Below are 7,437 nucleotides of genomic sequence, written 5' to 3' on the forward strand. Positions count from 1 at the left end.
AGCTCCTGAGTTGTACTTTCCTTGTCCATACTTCCTCTTGCGGCTCTCAATCTGCTGCTGCTTCCCTTCAATCATAAGAGCCTTATCTACCAACTCCTGGTAGTTGTTGAATGTTGCCACCATCAACTGCATGCTCATCTCATCATTAAGCCCTTCCATAAACTTCTCCTGCTTCACGGCATCAGTGGCCACATCATCTGGGGCATAGCGGGATAACTTGCTAAACTCATCCACGTACTGCCCCACAGTACGGTTCCCTTGGCGTAAGTTGTGAAACTCACGCTTCTTCATGCTCATAGCTCCAGTTGAGACATGGGCTGTGCGGAATGCTTGCTGAAACTGATCCCAAGTAACATTGGCTATGGGAAATGTGGTTGTGTAATTCTCCCACCATGACGCTGCTGGTCCATCCAACTGATGTGCGGCAAAACGACCTTCTCTGCATCCGTGCAACCTGCGGTGGTCAACTCCCTTCCAATCCTGCGTAGCCAATCATCCGCAACTATGGGCTCGGTGCTACTGGAAAACACCGGCGGCTGTAACCTCAGAAAACGGGCTAAGTTGTCAATTGGGGGAGGGTTGTTGTTGTTGTTGCCTTGGTTGTGGACTAATATCTGCATCAAGGCATTCTGCTGCTGGATCAACTGGGTGATCTCCGGTGGGAAGACAAATCCGGTGTCACGTCTCGGAGGCATCTGATGGGTTTAGAGGGGAGAGATTAGAATAGAAAAGAGGTCTAGTGAGAAAGCACTACCCATATGCACATGAGACAAACACAAACATATCACTCAATCAATCAAGCAAGGGCATACAGACGGTCTAGAACTATCGTTAAAGTGCTCGGACTACTACTATATACATGGGGGAATACTACTAATCATATGGTGGTCTACTAGAAATTTTGATCGATGGAAGACTCCATGATATCCGCTCCAGCTTCGTCTTCAAAGTCATCATCACTATCATTGGGGTCGGAGTCGGTGTCGTCGATGATGCTGTAGTCTTCGGAACGAACCTCCTTGGGTTCGTCGTCTTCTCCTCCTCGCGCGGGATCTCCCATGAATACTCCGATATTGTTTATCAGGTCGTCGTTCTTCTCCAATAGTGTGGCGATTTCCTCCTCATATCCATTGCGTGTAGATTTGAGTTCCTCTTCAAGCTCGGTGATCCTAGTCATTGCCTTCTTCAAATCTATCATGCTAGTGCACATCTGGTTCTCCTTGCGTCGAATGTGTTGGTTTAACTCCTAGATGAATGCTGAAATGGACCTGTCCTTCCTGGTGCTGATCATCTCCCATTGCTCATCTCGGCGCTCGCATATCTAGTAGATAGTATCCTTGAGATCCTTGTGGTAAACTTCGCCGATGCGTCCCATGGCGATGTGGGCTGCCATACTCTTTCCTAGACTCCAGGTTGGGGCATCAAAGAAAAACTCTATGGGCTCTGTGACTGGCGGGAATGTCCTTCCTGGAACTTGAACTCGAATCATCCAGCGCTCCTCTTCTGGTAAAGTGGCGTTGTAGGTCCCGGTGAAGCTTGGTATTCCAATGTTCAGGTATCTAGTGACTTCCTTCAAGTGTCATCCAATGGGGGTGTCTTCATCTGGTTGTGCAAACTTGTTCCTCGAGTCCGCCATCCTAAAGAGTGGAAAATGGAGAGGAGTCAGAAATGAGTAGAGAAGAGTGACCTATGGCTTTTCTTAGTGGTCGTGTCCTACTTTCAGCGTGTGCTCTGATACCATCTTGTAGCGACCCGACCTCAAACGGTCAAGTCTCTGTGCTTCAGTGTCATCCCTGGATCGGTAATGCTGACACACACAATACTCGAAGGATTTATAACAGAGTAGCAATCAGACACTTATTACATCGAATGTCTCAAAAGAGGACTTATTACAATAAATATGGCTTAAGGCCATCTAACACGATAACAGTGGAAGGCTTGGAACATAAAGTGAGTCCATCAACTCCAACGGCATAGCTGAGTGCATGACAACGACCTATCGCACCTTTACTCATCGTCTGAAAAGTCTGCAACATAATACGTTGCAGCCTGAAAACGGGTCAGCACATGGAATATGCTGGCAATATAACACAGTAGAGCAATGAACAGATAAATGCTATCACTATATGCATATATGGACGGTGGAGGCTCTATGGTTATATTGTTTTTGCGAAAAGCCAATTTTTTCCTACAATAAAGGAATAAGTTTTATTTAACTATCATGGTAGTTGAAACATCATTGAGAAGGTTCCTCCAACTCAATCCCAATTAAAAGTAATTATCAACCCAACAAGTTAAATTAGAGTGATGAGATACAATAGGATAATCCAAGTACTAGATACTCAAGATGTCCATAACCGGGGACACGGCTAACCATGATTAGTTTGTACACTCTGCAGAGGTTTGCGCACTTTTCCCCACAAGGCTTGTTCTCCTCCGTTGGATTTCTCGCACTACATGGTGTTTGAGAAACGGATGACCGAGACACAGTCTTTCAGAAGCATTAACTCTTTACTCCGGGTGGACAGTTACACCTACTTTCCCTCTACATATGCTAGCCCACCACTGAAAGAGGTCACACAACATACTCAACTATGCCAGAGCCCATAATGGCTTGTGGCTGCACACGGAAGTTTCTAGCATGAAATATCTCACGATCCCTTTGAGCTTGGGTGGTGGACCATAGGAGGATCACACGGTATATCCCCGGGATCTCCTAGGACAACCCTGGTATATCCCCAGGTGCCCAAACAAGCAATCCACCCAGATGTGTATTAAAGTTGCCACCTTAAGTTGAACCATTAATTAACAACTCACATCTATCATGGATACACTCAAACCCAATCCACGTTTGCGAGCATAGCATGGCAATATAAGCATAACGTAGAAGTAACTCCCAAGGTTTGATATGAAAACAGGTAATAGGTTCTACCTCAACATCTACTTCCCAAACCCACAAGTTAAGGGATCCTACTCATGCAATTTGTGTGGGTTCTATCTAATGCATAAAAACTGGGTAATAAAGGGGTATGATCAATGTGTTACTTTCCTTACTGATGATCCGCAAAACCTAGAGACTCGTAGTAGCACGCTTCGCACTCCGGGAATTCTATCGCAAACAAACAATAGCATACATAAGCACTCAAGCAAAGATGCATCGGTAAAACTCAAATAATAAGATCTAGCCAGAAATTTCAACTTAAGAACTCCGGTTTGCAAAAAGAATCAAATCAAACGGAGCAACGAAACACAGACTGCGAATGAAACAAGATCCGATTACTAATCTGGACTAAAGTCAAATTTTACAGTACCAAAATCTTGTTCAAGTTGGTTAAACAGAAAGAGGGCTTCACGACGAAGATCTAGGCGCTTGAATCGCCTGATTCCGATAAACGAGTGAAAAGATAAACTAAAACGAAAATCGGGTCAGAAATCGTGATAGAAAATAATCGCGAAAATCCTGAGAAAAAGAAAAACTGACGAACAGGCTAACGAATGAACGTTCGCTGTTTGTGACTACGGGCGAAAACCGTTCGTTAAAACGAACATACGGACGAACATCCGCTATATAACCGAACCGAAAAAAACCGAAACAAAACCGATCTAATAAAAAAACGAAAACTAGGGTTTATAAAAAACCGATCGGTTTTTCTGGGAAAAACGACGACCGGTGAGGCGGCTACCTCCGGCGGCATCGGCGGGGTGGCAGCTCCGGTGGCAAAACGCAGCGGCGGCGGGCGGCGCGGCGGTGGGGCGCGGTGCGGCGGCAGCGAGGTGCGGCGGCGGCGGCGACTAGCGGCGGCTAGGGTTTGGGGAGGCGCGACGCTGGGTGGCCTGCGGGGCGGCGGCGGCTCGGCTTATAAGGGCCGGCCCGAGGTGTCCTGGCCGGGTACGGCCCGGAGTCGGTTATCTTTTCTTTTAAATAATTCTGACGTGCAGAAAACAAAAGAAAAGAATTACTAAATGGACTCCAAAAATCCCAAAATAAAAATTTCCCCGTCCTCGAAAAATCTACCGGACAAAGTGAACATTTATTTGGGCCTATAATGCAACTTAAAAACGCATATTTTTCCTATGCAAATAAAATAGCAATAAAATCCCCAAAAAAATATTTATTTATTTGTTTTTAATATTTTTCCTCCAATATTTCATTTATTTTGGAGAAGTCATATTATCTCCTCTCTTATATTTTAATATGAAATATTTTTGGAGAGAAAAATAATAAAACAAATGATCCTCATTTCGATATTTGATAAACTTCAAATATGAAAATCGTGAAATCCCCAACTCTCTCTGAGGGTCCTTGAGTTGCTTAGAATTTCGAGGATCGCGAAATGAAATGCAATAAAATATGATATGCATGAATGACCTATGTATAACATTCCAAATTGAAAATTTGGGATGTTACAGTTCGGTACTTGGATCTGTCGGATCATGAAGACGTACGACTACATCAACCGTGTTGTTCTAACGCTTTCGCTTTCTGTCTACGAGGGTACGTGGACAACACTCTCCCCTCTCGTTGCTATGCATCACCATGATCTTGCGTGTTCGTAGGAATTTTTTTGAAATTACTACGTTCCCCAACAGTGGCATCCGAGCCAAGTTTATGCGTAGATGTTATATGCACGAGTAGAACACACAAGTGAGTTGTGGGCGATACAAGTCATACTGCTTACCAGCATGTCATACTTTTGTCGGCGGTATTGTTGGATGAAGCGGCCCGGACCGACATTACACGTACGCTTACGCGAGACTGGTTCTACCGACGTGCTTTCACACAGGTAGCTGGCGGGTGTCAGTTTCTCCAACTTTAGTTGAACTGAGTGTGACTACGCCCGGTCCTTGTGAAGGTTAAAACAACACTAACTTGACGAAATATCATTGTGGTTTTGATGCTTAGGTAAGAACGGTTCTTGCTCAGCCCGTAGCAGCCACGTAAAACTTGCAACAGCAAAGTAGAGGACGTCTAACTTGTTTTTGCAGGGCATGTTGTGATGTGATATGGTCAAGGCATGATGCTACATTTTATTGTATGAGATGATCATGTTTTGTAACCGATTTATCGGCAACTGGCAGGAGCCATATGGTTGTCGCTTTATTGTATGAAATGCAATCGCCATGTAATTGCTTTACTTTATCGCTAAGCGGTAGCGATAGTCGTAGAAGCAATAGTTGGCGAGACGACAACGATGCTACGACGGAGATCAAGGTGTCGTGCCAGTGACGATGGTGATCATGACGGTGCTTTGGAGATGGCGATCAAAGGCACAAGATGATGATGGCCGTATCATATCACTTATATTGATTGCATGTGATGTTTATCTTTTATGCATCTTATTTTTCTTAGATCGACGGTAGCATTATAAGATGATCTCTCACTAAATTTCAAGGTATAAGTGTTCTCCCTGAGTATGCACCGTTGCTACAGTTCTTCGTGCTGAGACACCACGTGATGATCGGGTGTGATAAGCTCTACGTTCACATACAACGGGTGCAAGCCAGTTTTGCACACGCATACTACTCGGGTTAAACTTGACGAGCCTAGCATATGCAGATATGGCCTCGGAACACTGGAGACCGAAAGGTCGAGCATGAATCATATAGTAGATATGATCAACATAGTGATGTTCACCATTGAAAACTACTCCATCTCACGTGATGATTGGACATGGTTTAGTTGATTTGGATCATGTGATCACTTAGATGATTTGAGGGATGTCTATCTAAGTGGGAGTTCTTAAGTAATATGATTAATTGAACTTTAATTTATCATGAACTTAGTCCTGGTAGTATTAGCATATCTATGTTGTCGATCAATAGCTCGCGTTTAGCTCCCTGTTTTATTTTTGATATGTTCCTTGAGAAAACTAAGTTGAAAGATGTTAGTAGCAATGATGCGGATTGGATCCATGATCTGAGGATTATCCTCATTGCTGCACAGAAGAATTATGTCCTTGACGCACCGCTAGGTGACGGACCGTTTGCAGGAGCAAATGCAGACGTTATGAATGTTTGGCAAGCTCGATATGATGACTACTTGATAGTTTAGTGCACCATGCTTTACGGCTTAGAATCGGGGCTTCAAAGACGTTTTTGAAACGCCACGGAGCATTAGAGATGTTCCAAGAGTTGAAATTAGTATTTCAGACTCATGCTCAAGTCGAAAGGTATGAGACCTTTGACAAATACATTTCCTACAAGATGGAGGAGAATAGCTGAGCTAGTGAGCATGTGCTCAGAATGTCTGAGTACTACAATCACTTGAATCTAGTGGGAGTTAATCTTTCAGATAAGATAGTGATTGACAGAGTTATCTAGTCACTATCACCAAGTTACTAGAGCTTCGTGATGAACTATAATATGCAGGGGATAACGGAAACGATTCCCAAGCTCTTCGTAATGCTGAAATCGATGAAGGTAGAAATCAAGAAAAGCATCAAGTGTTGATGGTTGACAAGACCACTAGTTTCAAAGAAAGGGCAAAGGGAAGAAGGGTTCAAGAAGAACGGCAAGCAAGTTGCTGCTCAAGTGAAGAAGCCCAAGTCCGGACCTAAGCCTGAGACTAAAGTGCTTCTACTGCAAAGGGACTGGTCACTAGAAGCAGAACTGCCCCAAGTATTTGGCGGATAAGAAGGATGGAAAAGTGAACAAAAGTATATTAGATATACATGTTATTGATGTGTACTTTACTAGTGTTTATAGCAACCCCTCAGTATTTGATACTAGTTCAGTTGCTAAGATTAGTAACTCGAAATGGGAGTTGCAGAATGAACAAAGACTAGTTAAGGGTGAAGTGACGATGTGTGTTGGAAGTAGTTCCAAGATTGATATGATCATCATCGCACACTCCCTATACTTTCGGGATTAGTGTTGAACCTAAATAAGTGTTATTTGGTGTTTGCGTTGAGCATGAATATGATTTGATCATGTTTATTGCAATACAGTTATTCATTTAAGTTAGAGAATAATTGTTGTTCTGTTTACATGAATAAAACCTTCTATGGTCATACACCCAATGAAAATGGTTTGTTGGATCTCGATCATAGTGATACACATATTCATAATATTGAAGCCAAAAGATGCAAATTTAATAATGATAGTGCAGCTTATTTGTGGCACTGCCGTTTAGGTCATATTGGTGGAAAATCATCGTAACAAGAAAATAAAGTTTCTACGATCTAATCGTGGAGGAGAATATTTGAGTTACGAGTTTGATCTTCATTTCAAACAATGCGGAATAGTTTCGCAACTCACGCCACTTGGAACACATCAGCGTAATGGTGTGTCCAAACATCGTAACCATACTTTATTAGATATGGTGCAATCTATGATGTCTCTTACCGATTTACCACTATCGTTTTGGGGTTATGCATTAGAGACAGCTGCATTCATGTTAAATAGGGCACCATCTAAATCCGTTGAGACGACACCATA

This window comes from Triticum aestivum, chromosome 1D (genome assembly GCF_018294505.1).
Source record: "Triticum aestivum cultivar Chinese Spring chromosome 1D, IWGSC CS RefSeq v2.1, whole genome shotgun sequence".
NCBI classification, from domain to species: domain Eukaryota; kingdom Viridiplantae; phylum Streptophyta; class Magnoliopsida; order Poales; family Poaceae; genus Triticum; species Triticum aestivum.